Below are 17,078 nucleotides of genomic sequence, written 5' to 3' on the forward strand. Positions count from 1 at the left end.
AGGCAAGCAAGCCTCATGTTAGTTTCAAGCTGCCTGGCTGCCGGCCGCCATCTTGGCTGACAGTTAATTTACATATCTCGCTGATTAGCCAATGGGAAGAGTAGCGGTCGTACGCCAATTACCATGTTTCTCTTTTATTAGTGTAGATATTCTACAACTAAAAAAATAAATAAATAAAGTAACCCAATTTAAAACCGAGCAAAGGACCTGAATAGAAAAAGGCTTACAAATGGCCAACAGGTGTATGAAAAGATACTCAACATCACTGATCATCAGGGAAATGCAAATCAAACCACAATGAGCTATCACTTCATGCTTGCTGGATAGCCATTATGAAATTATGAAAAGGAAAGAAAAGAACAAGTGCTGACGAGGTTGCAGAAAAATTGGAACCCTCTGCCCTTTTGAGAGGAATGTAAAGTGACACAGTTGCTATGAAAAACAGAATGGAGTTTTCTCAAAATAAGACTACCATATGATCAGCAACCCCTTCTGGGTATTTCTCCTAAAGAACTGAAATCAGGATCCTGAAGAGATATTTGCACACTGTTCACTGCAGTATTATTCATAATATAGACAAGAGGTGGAAACATCTAAATGTCCATCATCAGATGAGTAGATAAAGAAAATATATTCTTGCATTTATTGAAATATTACTCAGCCTTAAAAAAAAAAAAAAAGAAGGAAAAATAGCCTGGCTGGTATGACTCAGTGGTTGAGCATTGACCCATGAACCAGGAGGTCATGATTCAAGTCCAGGTCAGGGCACATACCCGGGTTGCAGGCTTGATCCCCAGTAGGGGGCATGCAGGAGGCAGCCGATCAATGATTCTCTCTCATCATTGATGTTTCTATCTCTCTCCCTCTCCCTTCCTTTCTTCAAAATCAACATTTTTAAAAGAGGAAATATTCTCATATACTACAACATGAATGAACCTTGAGGACATTATGCTAAGTAAAATAAGGCAGTCACAGAAGGATAGATTCTGAATGATTATACTTCTGTGAGGTTTCTAAAGTAGTCAGACTCTTAGAACCGAAAGAAGAATGGTGGTTGCGAGGATGTAGGGAGAGAGTTTCAGTCAGGCAAGATGACAAAGTTTTAGAGATCTGTAGAGCAATACGCACAAAGTTAACAATACTGTACTGTACACTTAAAATAGTGTTGAGAATATACAGTTCATGTTATGGTTTTTACCACAATAACAAAAATTTTAAAAGAGAGATATAAACAGCAGCTACACTCCATAGTCAATTAATAACTAGACATTGACAATCTAATGGTCCAATCCAATGACTTTGAAACTTTAATATTGGAATCATTCTCCACTCAAAACTTTCCAATATACTCCATAAGGAAATTATAACAGTAAAACTATGTTGAATTGGGTTGGAGAGAAGAGGTCAAGATTGTAGACAGCAGATACTATCACTGAGACCTCTGTCTATCTTTCGGCCCAATCCCAGGAGATCTAACCTAAGCTCTCATTTATAGATTAAAAACCTGAGGCTCTGAAGAAAAAGGGACTCACCCAAGAGTATGCAGTGGGTTAATGGCATGGTCCTGGCTAGAATCCACAGGTCCTGCTTTCCAGTTTGGTGTTCTCTGCACTATCGTTAAGCTTCTTGTGACTGACCTGGGAAATATCCAGCGAACCATGGGAGGCAACAGAGTTGAAGGTTAAAACTGGAAGCTGTGGAGGAAGGGGACATTTCAAAGACTAATCACCAGGCAACACAGATTTCCAATTTCAACAGTTTTTATTGCCTAATTATTTCCATTATACAAATAATATTCATTCATTAAAGGAACTTTGAAATTGCAAAGAAGCAGAAAAATGTATAAGCATACCAATTACATACACAACAGTTATGACTTGAATATGTTCTCTTTTTGTCTTTTAATGAATAGATTGTTGAGTTTCCACTGAACTGCGCTCATTCTGTATGCTCAATTTTGTATTCAATATTATAACATAAGCATTTTCCATTTGTAACAACATTTCTTTCATGGCTAAATATGCTTTGAAGTAGTTATGCCATGCAGAACATTCCTTCTATTTTTTCTCTATTTCAATAATACTAAAATGAACATATATCTGTGCATATAACATTTGATCCATGTATGATAGTATGCAAAAGTGAAATAATAACATTAAAAATTTCAAGACTTTTAAGTTTTTTCTACATAGTTTCATATCATTTATAATATATAGTTTCTTATTCATGCTCAATTAAATAAACATTGTTTTAGAATTCTGGAAACAAGTATAGATAAATAATAATAATAAAATTCACCATTATTCTCTCAACGTAAAGGCAGACAACTATTAAATATCCTGTTATATTTCTTCCCCATCCTTTTTAAAATGCATACATATACACATGTTATTAGCAAACTAAGACTATTATATATGGGTTTGGTTTTTGGTAAAAGAGTTTGTGAGCATACTCTCCTGTCAATAAATAATACTTGAAGACCAAACAGATTTTAGTTATTAATCACATTTTATCCCAGTCACACAGCCAAACAACATTCCCATTTGTTCATTCCCAGCACAGCCATACCCATACCTTCATACCTAAGTAACAGATATTACCTGCAGGACCACCCCTAATATGACAACTCTCAAGGAGTAATCTTGGTTGTAGATGTCATGGGAAGCCTTTGAGCAACTGACTGAAGAGTGGATGTAGGTAGTTGCAATCACATTTTCCTAATTTGACATATCTGCAGAGCTCAACTCAGAGTGATGCTCTAATGTGCCAGCCACCAGGAACAGTTGTGGGCCCTGAAACTTGGGGGCCCTTATCAGAAGATGTTTCCAAAAGCATAGTGGTTAAGACAGAAACTTTGACATCAGACCCTTCCAGGTTCAACTCATGGCTCTACTTCCTACTGGCTATGTGACTTGGATTAAACTGCTTAACTTCTCCAAGCCTCAGTCTCCTCGTCTGTAAAATTGGGTGACAACATTGCTACCTCATAGATCTGAAATAATGATCAGATGAGATGGTGCATATGAAGTATGTAGCAAGATGCCATAGCAGGCACCCAATCAATTTTAGCTGTAATTTATTATATTATTTTGAGGGGTTCTGGCAATAGCTTGTCTCTGTTCTCTCACAGTTTTTTCTATTCTTACTCACAAATACAACTTTCTCTTTCCTCATTAATCTATTATAGAAAATACTTTTTAAACTGATAATTCCCAAAGCAGTCATTCTGGCAGTGAATATGGCAGTTCACAATGTCATCATATTTATTTGATCACAAATGTTATTTATAGCACAAATTGGTTGAAATTGTCATTAACAATTTTAATAAATAATTTTATTTCAGCACTTACTATCCCCAGGAGCTTTATAGTACAGTATATCCTTCAATCTTCACAAGAGTGTGAAATGTTGTTATTACTATTTTTCAAGTGAGCACACTGACATATAGACAGTTTAAGAAATTTGCTCAAGGTCACACTTTTAGAAGTTGAAGAGTCAGAATTTGAATACAAGCCTGTTGGACTCCAAACCCTAAGCCCCATCCACTAACCAGGGATCAGCAAACCTTTTTTCTATAAAAGGCCAGAAAGGAAATATTTTAGGTTTTTCAGGCCATCTGGTCTCTATCGTAATTACTCTAGTCTGCCATTATAGAGTGAAAGCAGCCATAAGCAACATGTAAACAAAAGAGCAGGCCTATGTCCACTAACTTTATTACAGACACTGAAATTTGAATGAATTTTATATTGCAAGGAAGAAACAAGTCTCTTAAATTTGTCCCATCAAGACCCATGGAACAGTTTCCAACTTAGAGTATGGATGTTCCATGAATTCCCAGTGGAATGCAGAAATGGAAATGGCTCAAAAATCAAGATGGCTTCTTCTAAATGTGAGGTTATATTTTTATGTATTTTTTAAATGTTATAGCAAATAAAAGAATATAACTAAAGAGACAAAGAAAAATTAGAGTCTAGAGTGAAATGGGAGAGTGAATATCTAAAAGCTTTCTTTTAGCTCCAAACAAACTGTCTCTTCTTAAGAGATTATGGAAGCTTAAATGTGTTTTTTAAAGCTCTTCTTTGAAGCAAAGAGTTTAATCAGCTCACACTATTAATGCTTCAGATTTGGCAGTTTCTTTTTTTCTTCTTTTCATGACCAGGTGATCTAGGGGAGAGCTTTTTTGAAATGAAAATATAGAGACTAGAAAAAACAATATTTCACTCCACTGCTGCCCTTTGCTTCCCTGTCTCCTCACCTAAATTCTCTTTTCCATTAGTACAATGCTTCAGGAGATGCCAGCACAATCTCTCACCAAGAGACTTTTTAGATGTTCAAACAGAGATCTGACTGCATGGGTTTAGAGTAGCTGTGGGCAAACTACGGCCCGCGGGCCGGATCCGGCCTGTTTGAAATGAATAAAACTATTGAAGAAAAAGACCGTACCCTTTTATGTAATGATGTTTACTTTGAATTTATATTAGTTCACACAAACACTCCATCCATGCTTTTGTTCCAGCCCTCCAGTCCAGTTTAAGAACCCATTGTGGCTCTCGAGTCAAAAAGTTTGCCCACCCCTGGTTTAGAGTCACACTCCAAATCTCTCATTCATTCCTTTTATGTGCCAAGAAAGGTGCCTGTCACTAGACAGCTGGAGAACAAGCCAAGAAATGCCAACATTGTTGTCATTACCTTGGCTTCCTTTCCCTGACCCCTGTAGCTTCTCAAAGAGAAGAGGTGCTCCTGGATGTACTGGGTCAATTCCCCTCAAATACAGCATGAAACCTTCTCTTGGGAAATGAATAGAGCTATGGACTGGGACTCCTGAATCCCAGCCCAAGTCTGCCACTAACGTGGCATTTGACTAACTTAAGCCATTTAACTTCTCTGAATACAATGGCTCATGTGGCACACCATCCAGATGCCCTTCAGCTATTAGGAACATTGGAAACTGACAGCTCTAGCTCTTAGCTGAAAACCCCCCTGGATTTTGTCTTTGGCTAAAAGACCCATCTTGCCCAAAGTCTCTTCATGTTCTGTGAGATGGCCTGCATTCAATGACTGGTTTGTCACTCTGAGAGTACAAAGGCCTGGCCCCCTTGACCAATTTGGACAGCTCTGCAGGGCCATCCCAGCCTCAGGTTCCCTGTAGGATTAGCTCAGCCTTTGGAACTGCATGGATTGTTAACTTCTCCTTCTACCCAATCCTCTTTACTTCTTAGCAGGTATTGATCCTGACAGCTACCCCATAAAATTCTTGCACACAAATCTCCACAAGTCTCACACAAGACTCAAAGTTTGCTTTCAGGGAACTTACCTGGGACACTTGTCCTTAGCTTTACCATCTACCTAAAAAGGAGGCTACCCTAGATGCCTCCATTTATGTAACCATGAATAAAGCACAGTGATCAATTGCCAGGTGTACAGTATAATTGGTGGAGGTAACAGGGGCAGGGTCTCGTATGCATTTGAATCGAACTGAATTACAGAATTCAGGATATAGCTCTTCAAATACTACGAAGCAAGTGTTACAGAGACACTGAATATTAGGGTCTTTGGGTTGGAACCCTATCTCTGTCACTAACTTGCTGGGTGACTCAGGTAATACTCTCTGCTAAGCTTCATTTTCCTAACCTCCAAAATAAGTCTTTCTCAGTTCCTTCCTTCCTTATTTTAAATGAATTTATAATCTCTGGCTTGAAAATTAAAAAATGTTCATTTGGGGGGGGGGGGGATGGAGTTTCTCGTTCACCATAAACCCAAAGTATCCATTAGGTGCTTAATTAGTCATGACTGTATGGCACTCTCTACAGGCCTTGCCCTTGGAAACTTGTGAGATGGCTGACACATACAGGGAGCCACAACCAAGGCATTCTCCCTGGATTCCATGTGCTACTCCTCCACAAAGGAGAAATCTGCTGGAAGGTGACTCTACAATTTATAAGGTTCCTGGGTATTCATGAAATAACTAGAGAGGTATAGAAACAAACACAATGAGCAGCTGCTAAGTTTCTATCACTGACTCTTGTCCTTTTACATATGTTAGTTTATTTAATTCTAGCAATACTCACTGACAGTCAGTCATTGTCATGCCCATTTTACAGATGAAACCTGCACAGAGCCTGGGACAATCCAGAGTCACGCATCAAGAATGTGGAAGAACCACCGTGGTTCTATCCCATGGTCATAGAAATGCCTCCTTTGTCTGTCTCCCCAACAAGAGTTGGGAACTCCCTGTGGGTGGGTCCCATGTATTTCTTATTTGTACCACTGAGCACCTAGCACAGTGGCAAACACCTGTCACTTCGTGCATGTTTATAACATTAATTCATTCCAGACTTCTCCTCTTGCTATGTCTATTTTACTATCATACAATTAGCCTTGCTACTTCATCTTCAAATTTTTCTAAAAATTCTCATTCTTCAGACAGAAAATCAATAACAAATAGCAAAGATGTAGTTTATTACAATTTCTCAACTTACACGGTGACACCAGTCATTTGGCCCTGTGGGATTTAATCGTTGGCTAACTAGCCTCAGCACTGTCTGCTTGCATGAGATTGGCTCACTCGGGCCAGCCAAGCAAGAACCCCCATTCATGATTCCTAAAAAGTCATTACCCTTCTGAAAGCCATTACAGTTTAAGATGGTTTAAATATACCCATCTCATCGTTTTTAACCATGCCCACAAAAAGCATCCTAAAGATATTTGATTATTCAATTAGACTAAATGAGGCCAATGTATATGCTGCTGCCTCTGAGGTTATCATGCTTAATAAAACATACTTTAAAAACCCCATGAAAGCTGTAATTAAATTTACAAGCAGCTTTCCACTCAACTCTAAAAAAAAAAAAAAAAAAAAGAGGTCTGAATGGTTTGTGTGTGTGTGTATTTGTGTTTTTGTGAGTGTGTGTGTGAGTGTGTGTGTGTGTGTGTGTGCGTGTGTGTGTTAAGGTCCTGTTCCATAAGGATTATAGCTCCCCTGCTGTTTGGAAAAGATAATTTCACTTGTAACACTAATAACTTGAGCAGGGGAGAAGCTGGCCTGGTGAATGGAGTGCACTTCACTGCACATCTTGGCTCGGCTAGAAATCGGAAACAGATGGTCCTTGCGGCTGGTTTCCCACTCGAGCCTGCTCACTGCCAGCCTGGTCTGCAGTGGGCTGCTGCTGGCAGTCTGTGACTTGAACATAGTAGGACAGTGGCAAAAGAAATCAAATCTTTTCCAATGAGCAGCAAGTTATAATGAAATCTGACAGACCTGACATTCTATACCCAACATCTAGTTAGAATATATTAACCTTTTAGTTTTCTTAAGCGCCTTGCATAGAAGTTGTGAATATACTTATTAGATGGCTGTGTTGTACGCATTTTTTTCTTTTCTTTTTTTCTATTTTAACAGGGGGCAGAGGGTTTAGTCCAATCTTGGGTGGCAGCTGGTTAACAGAAAATGCAAAAAAGTAAAAGTCAAAGAATTTTAAATGGAAATGAGGCATGGGAACTGCCACTAAAAAGAAAATGAATTCTTTGCAGGGCATGGTGGGTGACTTTCTGCTAGAAAAAAAAAAATCAATATTTTTCTCAAGAAAGAATATATCTATACATACACATCCTAAATAAAAAATCTGGGCAATCTCTGGGCATATCATTAAAATAGATGGGGCTGTCTGGACCCCCTGGCATTTCCTTCAATTCTGCCCTTTTCAGCTTTTCAGCATTTGCTTCTACCATACGGTGAGAAAAGCATGCCAGGTGACTTGGGACACTATTTTTTTAAGTCACCACACTCCTTCCCAGTGCTGATGTGTACCTGTGTGTGCAGACGGCTGCTATTTCCATCAAAACGGAATAAATCTCACACCAAAGACCTTAGCGTTTTCCTGGGCTTTGGAGGAACTAGATGATCTCTCCTTTTGTGTAGTTTATTTCTCTTATCCCAACGCTTACGTTGTGAGTACACACTCATTTCCAGGGTTAGACAGTGATGTCCTGAAGACAATTTTAGGATTTCTCACATGATTAAGGTTAGAGAAAAGACCTAGATATTAATAGTAGATACAAGCTTTTTTTTAAGTCTTAGACACCCATTGCCCTAAACCAGCCGTGGGCAAACTACGGCCCGCAGGCCGGATCCGGCCCGTTTGAAATGAATAAAACTAAAAAAAAAAAAAAAAAAGACCATGCCCTTTTATGTAATGATGTTTACTTTGAATTTATATTAGTTCACACAAACACTCCATCCATGCTTTTGTTCCGGCCCTCCAGTCCAGTTTAAGAACCCATTGTCGCCCTCGAGTCAAAAAGTTTGCCCACCCTGACCCTAAACCAAACTTCTACAGTTTCAGCAACAGTGTTTGCTTCTAATTTCATGATTTCTAAGAACTGGAGATGATTCAAGGTTATACATATTCATTAAGTCCAGCTTCCACCTCTACAAAAGAAATTTTTTAAATCTGAGACCTAGCTAATTGGGGCAGGAAAAACATGGCCTATTTTTTTTAACTTTTTATTTTAAAAAAATTTTTTTTTAATTTTTTTTTTTGCAAATTGACATGGGGCTTAATTTTTGCTCTTCTTACTTATTGTGTGGCATTGGGCAAGACTCTAAACTTTTGGCCCTGACCTGCAAATTAAAAATAATAATACCAACTTCCTATGGTTGTTGTAGAGGTTAAATGACATACCCAAAAGCACCTTAAAAAGTGCCTGCACATGGCAAGTACTAAGTCCTATTGTTTCCCTCCTTTCATGGTTTAGGAGACACCATCAGAGTGGTGAAGCTCTTAGGTCACAATTCCTAGGCTTGAATTCCTCTTCCTTCTCTAACTCCAGCAAGTTGCTTCAACTCTTTGTGCCTGTTTTCTTGTTTATAAAATGGGATTAATAATAGATCATACCTCATAATAACCTATCTGAAAAAAATGTTTTAAAGATCTTAAAACAGCCCAGCTGGTGTGCCTCAGTGGTTGAGTGTTCATCCATGAACCAAGAGGTCACCGGTCCGTTCCATTCCCAGTCAGGGCACATGCCCGGATTGCAGGCTTGATCCCGAGTAGGGGCATGCAGGAGGCAGCTGATCAATGTTTCTCATCAATATTTCTATCTCTCTAACCCTCTCCCTTCCTCTCTCTCTCAAATCAATAAAAACATATTTTTAAAAATCTCAGAACAATGCCTGGCTATAAGGAAGCACTCAATGCATTAGTTACTCTTCTAGAGTTTCAAATTTCCAATGGCCTGAGAAATAGAACTTGAAAAGAAGGGGGGGAAATTTAGTTGCCTATATTGCAAAAGTTGCTGTTAAATGAATGAATGAATGAATTACATATATATTAAAAACAAATAATACAATAGTCAATCTCTGCAAAGTACTAATGGATGATATAGATAAGGAAGGCAACAGGAATTCAAAAAGCTTTATAGATCACTGTGGACTAGGGTTTTAACTAGGGGAGTCAACTTGGGAAGGCAGATGATATACTGGAAAGGTAATAGTTTGAGTCAAGGTAAATGAAAAGGCTGTGTAAACATGAGAAGAATGCAACCAAATTTCAAATCGACTAATGTTCTATGCCTTTTCACTATCTTTCTCTCACAATTTAGGAAGCCCCTACTATTTGCCCATCACTGAGCTTGACTTCGTAGCCACTGAGACAAACAAGACACATCCCTCGCTCTCAAGAATCTCAAGGAATGAGGGAAAGGCCAACTAAGAGGCAGATGATTCCAGGAGAGGGTGCTAAAAGCTGCAATGGAGCAAGGCACAAATTATTATGGAAGAACAGAGGGAAGGGACTTAACTCGGCCTCACAGGACAGGACCAGAATGGAGGGAAAAAAGGGTTCCCCTCAACAAAGCAATAATTATAATAAAACATCAAAAATGATCATACATATATATACATACATATATACTTAATAACTATTTTTATCATTTTCCTGATTAGGACACAGAGAATCAGAAAGGTTGAGTAACCTCAGAGTAGTAACACAGTTAGCAACCAAGCAAACCTTGATGTGGAAACTTGGACTTCAGACACAGTGTTCTCAACCACTCCACTGTCTGGTCTCTGTAATCACTAATATTCTATCTCATGGTACCTTTCAGCAACATATGAAAAAAACATTCAAACAAACAAAAACCCACTCCTTGGTATAGTACACCTGTTGGCAGCAGAATTTTCAAGGTCTTTATCCAAATGCCCTGCTGCACAGACACAGGTGGGAATCCCTTTCAACTAAAAAAGGTAACTGATTTGGGAAGCACCGAAATGACGCTGGAAAATGACTTGCTCTTTGCTGGAGGCCTCAGGCTGTGAGAAAACAATTCCCTTCCCAAAGCTCGCCATCATCACCTGGACCATAGTCTTTATACTGTGCCCTGCAGATTAACTCATCGCTGACTTCATAGCTAGAGGGATTCCCACTTCTTATAAACTATGTTCAAAGGAAGTAAGAAACTACAAATCCTGACAGGCTATTTCTTGATGAGAGTGCTGCTTTTGCCTCAGATTCATTCACGTGCAGTGGGAAGAAATATTCAAATGACAAGAGTTAAATTCAAAACATGTAGCCGCTTTCTGTTATATTTTTTTCTGACTGAAAGCAAACCATTTAGATGTTTGTTTCCAAAAAAGGCATCTGTCAGCAATCAAAGGGGAAAAATGCATAAAGCAAATGCAATTGTTTGGAGTAGCGTTTCCTGGATCATGTTAAATGCTTGAATTGCTCCCCTTTATGCTCACCAAGTAATTTTATTTTCCACAATAATTGCAATATTTAACATGTTTTATTTAATCTTGTTTTAAGGCTATTAACAACTGGTCACACTGTGAAAAGCCTGCTCTATGGGAACAGAGAGCTTCCACCAGCCTCTTAGAGAATAATGATAAAGTTAAATGCACCTAATTGTTCTGGATGCAAAACACTGTTATTCAATAATATTTATCATTTCTTTGTTTAAAACTACTGTGCCATCTCCTGTAATATCATTCACAAAGTGAAATCTGGACTCCAGTGTACCTTGTGCCCCATTCATTCATAAGTAATGGGTGTGCCTAGGGTGTTCCAGTTCTCAGAAATGCAGTGGCTCAGATAAGAGACACCTCCGACTTCAGGGGTTGCTGCAGGACAAACTTAGAAATTGTAGGGCTGTGGGCCCACGAGTCCAAAAGGTGCATGCGCCTTTTTGCCTTGGGAGAATGCTAAAAAGACCCTATAAAGCAAAGAAACTTCAGTTTATTTTTGTCCAAACAACTATTTACCTGATGCTAACTCATTAAAAAAGGATAAAATTAAATAGGAAGTTGGTTCAAAGACAGAAAGCTGCTTTATTTCATTTTTTCTCTACCCCCCTTATTTTTTGTTTTGTTTTTCTGTTTGTGCTATTTTACATTTTATATCAAATTTCCAACATTTTCGCCTTTCATTCACTGAATAGTAAACTGAAGAAAGACGAGGTCATCTTGACGCTTCAGTTACACAAGGCAACACACGGTTTGACTGGCAACCTCAGGACGCGATCCTGGCAGAAGGTCCATTTGCTTCTAGACACTGAAGGTAACTTAACATTTCCTGTGCTAATGCAGACTCTTTTTCTGGAAGGAGAAGTGATGCCAGAGTAATAAAAAATACAAAGATGCTTCTAAGAGTAATGACAATATCCATATTTGATGATAATTCTCTATACCGCCGCCCAACTCCATGTTATTAGAAGAAATCCTATTACAATCAGGGATAAGAAAGAAATGCCTTATTTATTGTCTTTGTGGTTCATTCTGTAGTAGCAGCATGTGCATCTTGCTTTAAATTACAAAAACAGTTCAAGTGCAACTGGATACATTTTGCCTTACTAAAATTATTTTTGCCCAAACAGCTATTTACCTGATGCTAACTCGTTAAAATAACACCTGCTAAGGAAGACGTTAGAGATAGGAGGGCGGAAGCCACCAAATTTAACCTCTTTCGAACTTAAAATGTGTCCTGAATAAGTTTATCTAAATATTATTCAGTAAAAACTGCCACTAGAAAAAAAATCCCCTGGATAGTTAGACTGTAAATGCACAACTTTGTAAATAACTACAGTTCAATAGCCCTGACAAATGCTGTAGATACATTCCCCCATTCTCCAGATGGACCCCCTGTGCATGGTCTGCAGGGTAGAGAAGGTGAGGTCACTGCTAGGTTCTTGAGGATCAGGGAATCACTTATATTTTTTAAAAAAAATTAGAAAGTATTTGGTGCACTGCTCTTATACAGGTGTTTCTGCAGTTCCTAATTTCACACAGTTTGAATGAAGGAAATATAAATACAAAGCATTCTCTCTACTTTTTGCTCCCTTTCATCTTGAAATGACTTTAAATTCTGCATTTACCTGGACTTCTCATTTTTAAAAAAATAAAATTCATTTTTACAGCCATTCTTATGGGTAGGTCCATGTTGTGGTTTATTTATTCTGGTAAAGAGAGGATGTGTGGTCAAAACCCCTGTGATGAAGATGGCTTTTTTACAGTAAGAAAATCAGATGTGATTTTCCCTGAATAAGGAAGTCCTCATGTCAGGTTTAGCCAGAATTGTGTGAAAGTGAATTGATCATGACTGACCACCTGACTTACAAAGAATGGAAAAACCCAGAATTAGTTTTTGCAAAAAGGAGGGGCACCACAAAATAGAGATGATGACTAACCTGGCTCCAGTTAGCACGAGTAAAATATCAGTAATGTATTTCCTCACATAAAAACACATCTAAATACAATGCCAGCCGGAACCCATAATCAAAGGACTTGAGTATTGTCCTCTCGTGTTTAAGTTCCTGCACAGCAAAATTAACTAGTGAATTAATTTTTTTTTAAATAGGCTAATGAAGGAGAAATGTTTTTCCTTAGGTTTTCCCTTTTCCTTTTTTTTTTTCTTCTTGGAAAACCTGTTCAGCTGTTCCCAGATTTAGTTTTAGACTTTTCACTTTGCTTCCAAAGAGATGTGTAAGACAGGAAAACTAAACTGAACATTTTTAAATGCACAGCTCACGTTCTAGGGAAAAGTGGCTGTGAAAAACAGATACCGAATCAGACTTAAAGTCGAAGAAGTGGGGGGGAGGGTTGGAAAAAAAAAAAAAGCCCAAAACATCGCATGATAGTCTCTAAGCAGTTCCATCTGTCAAGCAGAAATTTTAGGCTAATAGCCTGTGGCGATCTCCCTCCGCAGTCCACTACCTGCCTTTGTCCTATTAAATCTCTTTATTCTCCTTAAAAAAAAAAAGAGGGGGGATTGGTTGTTGGAAGGAAAGGAAAAACCTTGCAGACCAAAATCATCTGAGTGATGAAGCCCTAATTTTAACTGCCTCTTTGATGTGTAGCGGTGGGGTTTTGTTTTTTAAGAAGGAGAGAGGAGACAGTGCTAGGAGCAGAAGACTTTTCATCTCCACTTCACCTTGCCACTGGGTCTGTGAGAGATTGGTTCATTGTCAAGGAGATTTTTTTTTTTTACCCATGATTCCATATGGTATGGACCGGACTACATGTTGCCCCACATGCCACTGCAAATGTTTTCTCAATTAGGTGTCTTATCTCCCGTGAGTTAGCATCAGATGAAGCTTGCTGACAGCGTAATGGCAGGGAAAGCTTCCGACGGCTCCATCAAATGGCAGCTCTGCTACGACATCTCGGCCAGAACTTGGTGGATGGTGAGTTGGCAGCCGGGGCTGCTTTTTTTTTTCCCCTTTTCTACTTTCCCTCCCTCTTTGACAAAATGTCCCAGACCTCACATTCATCAAATTCACATTTGATTTTTTTCACACTCTTCAGTGAGGCGGCCTCACACTGCTTCCTCTTGCCATCCTCTCTCTGCCACTCTGCGACTTGAGTTCCCAGGCATACTTGCCCTGAATTTCCATGGGACAGTGTTTGGGAGTTGTTGTTTATGTGGCTTTTGGTTTGTTTGTTTTTTGTTTTAAAAAAGAGCATCGGAAGTGTTAAGGTGGAGGTGGGTATTATAGTCAAATCGGTCTTGGGGTAAAAGAAAAAAAAAAATGAAGCATTTGTCCTGGCCCTCGGGTTTTGCTCCCTCTCCAGCTTCACATCCCCTTTACTTTTGTTTTCAGGGACTATGCGGTGCATGGTTTCCCGTGGCTGTGGTATTTTCTGAGGATGCGTGTGGGGCGCTGGGTAGAAGCAAGCCCTGGGGGAATTTGGGTCCTGTCCCATTAGTTGGATTGCCTGAAGTCACCTGTGAGAGAACTCGGGGTTCCCCACGGCTTTCCATCCGGGGACCCTTTGCTGTCATCTAACTTTCCCCTGTTTGTTTATATCAGAGCAGGTCTTACGTCTCTTAGGAACTCTAGCTCTGAGTGGAAAAGACCCATGCATTCTATCTTCTAGTTATTCTGGGTACAAATAAAGTTTTAATAAAGTTCTAGCATGTGGCCACAGAAGGAGTTAACTCACATGTCATGGTCAACCAGGCCAGACAACCTTTGACATCTTGGATCTATAAGAGGTAGAGTGAGTTGGGAGGATGCACAATAGCTTATTGTCACGGGAGATGCAAGTCCCGTGAGGAGGAGAGTCCTCAAATCATTACCGCCCTCGTTAGGGTGGTGTCCGTTAAGGATTAATTTGTTCGCAGTGCATTTCTAGTTTTCCGTAATTATTATTCTTGCGGCAAGCATGAATTCTTCCAGGGACTGAAAAAAAAGTTCGCTGCCAGGACAATGAATGTATTATCCGTTCCTAACTGGACCGTGAACTTCAGCTCATTTCACATAGATATCAGTTAAAGAAGAAAAAAAAGAGAGAGAGAGAGAGTGGTGTTGAAGGGGGAGAGTAGCGAATGGAATTACAAGACAGGACTTGGTCAGTTTCACTGTATGATCTGCGGAAAGAGTTCTTTCCCCTGGACCAATGGTGGTATCATTTTGGCAAGTTTTAGGAACTCTGAGGACTGAGAAACTATTAAAAGTGAGCTACCTCGGGATTCTGTTCGGCTGCTTCTTGGGGTGCAGTGTGTCCATCCTAAGGACTCTTGAGTTAAGGTGGTCATGGGTATGTTGTACATGTGTGTTTTAACTTGTCATTTCTTAACTAGACTTTACTGGTGGTTTCAGGACAATGCTACTTTCAGCTTTTGGTTCATTCGACTAGCAGTAGCCTCGCCACTTAGATCTGAACTTTTTATTCAGGGCACTCATTTTCCAAGGAGAGTTTCTGCCAGCGACAGCAAGGTTTACTTGTATGCTGTGATGTTGCCTATCACTTTGTCTTATGTAGCTTGTTAAACACTAGAAATGAATACACTGATGGGTTTAGCTATTATTTTCTAAGCTAAGTTATAAGCTTTAAAAAAAAAACTGCATGCTGATGTCATATTCTGGGCGACAATCTACTTCCTTGTATTTCAAGAGCTCATAGATTTTATAGCCTGTTACTTTTTATGGTAAACTGTGTCATTTTTTTTTTCTTGCAAAGATCACCAAATGCTCCTCATTTTTTAACTTGAAACACCGTCGTTACTTTTTGGTAAAGGGTACTTGGAAGTTCCTTTTCATTTAAAAGTATTTTACAGATGTTTTACCACCGGGAACATAACACATAAAAGTGGTGGAAACATTTCGCAATGCAGTTGACTAAAAATAAACAATGCTGTAAGCTCACATGCTGCTGTGTAGGCTGCATACTACAGGAAGTTTCTCTCAACTTCAGTGCCTCTAGATCTTTGCTTTGAAAGAGGGTGAGAAATCAGAGTGCTCTTTAAAGAAGTTGTAGAAGTTCCCATGGAGAATAAATCAATTTTCTCCTTCTCTCAAAGGTGACCACATAGCCCAGTGCTTTAGATCTGCCAGTTACAAATAATTCTAATGCAAACGTCCCATTATTGATGGGAAATTGAGGGCTTTGATGAAGGGGAGGGGGATTAATTTTAAAAAGACAGATTTCACATTTCTCTTAGCTCTTCCCTTTCCCTAGAATAGCATTCACTCCCTCTCCCTTCATAACTCCACCTTGCTACTCAAAACAACTTTCTCCAACTAAAAAGAAAAATTTAAACTTGTCCCTGAATGATAGGGTTTTTTTAACCAAAGGATAGCACAAGTTCTGAGTTTCACGCTAAAGGCAAAGAAAGCTTTAAAATTACCTCATGCGTCATCTGGCTGCACAGACTCCGGCTGCAGAGTGGGAGCCTCCGGCTTGTCCTCCCGGCATACAAAGGCAACTCAGTGAATGCCCCTCCGCCCGGAGGCTCTCGGCCTCAGCTGCCAGCACCAGGACATGCAATTTTGCTTTTTAATGAATCGTAAACAATTTGTATGGCAAATGAGTTTGTTTGTTTTAGTTTGGGGGGCATATGTTGGACCAGGTTGTAGACAGCCATTACCTACCCCAAGATTTTAGGTGAGAACGGATAGAGTCCCAGATCACTTTTATTTCTCTAAAATAGAAAGGCCCACTAGAATGAAAGAAACTGGTTAATAAAAGGCTGAGTATAACAACCCCTCTTCTACCACCCCCTCTCATAATGCATGGGGCTTACAGTAGGGGTTTAACTGCACTTTTTGATAACTAAGTGGAGGTCAGTTGACTAAATTAATTGGGGAATTTTTAAAGTATAAATTTTAGCTTTGTCTTTAAAAGGCTACTTTTGTTTAAGAAACAATTGTTTTAAAATGTGAAATACTAAGCATGGCCTTCTTTATCTTCTATGGCATTTTTTTTTCCTTCGGTTGAAGCTGATGTTGTTCTTAGGGACATAGGTTATAAAATATGTTAAGCACACTTTTGATATCAAAAGGGAGTGAGAAAGGGGTCTTGATATCCAAAAGTCCAATAAAAACTTCCATTCCAACCCCTGGAGTTGTAAACAACTTAGACGTTAACAAGCGACCAGGGTTCGAGCATGCACATTTTAACAGTAATTACCTTTGGCGCTGCCACTTATGAGAAATCTTTTGATATCTGAGCCACCTCTCTATAATGCTTTAATCATGCAAATCAAGGAATAGATATTACGTATCAACTTCATCTAACTATGTTGTGACATCTCTATTTGAAACCTTCCGACATAAAGCTAAAGAAAACCCTCATGAAATTT

The 17,078-nt window shown here is 39.1% G+C and overlaps 1 long non-coding RNA gene across 1 annotated transcript in view; it reads right to left on the reverse strand.

Annotated features, from left to right (window-relative positions):
• The window catches only part of LOC102755761, an 88,137-nt gene extending 71,678 nt beyond the window's left edge, over nucleotides 1–16,459 (reverse strand). The window contains exons 1-2 of the long non-coding RNA XR_435908.2: nucleotides 16,125–16,459; nucleotides 1,533–1,694 (exon numbers count right to left, since the gene is read on the reverse strand). This is a non-coding gene — a long non-coding RNA (uncharacterized LOC102755761). The remainder of the gene's footprint in view (nucleotides 1–1,532; nucleotides 1,695–16,124) is intronic.
• Between the last annotated feature and the right edge of the window lie 619 nt (nucleotides 16,460–17,078).

Source organism: Myotis davidii, unplaced genomic scaffold (assembly GCF_000327345.1).
Source record: "Myotis davidii unplaced genomic scaffold, ASM32734v1 scaffold79, whole genome shotgun sequence".
NCBI lineage: Eukaryota > Metazoa > Chordata > Mammalia > Chiroptera > Vespertilionidae > Myotis > Myotis davidii.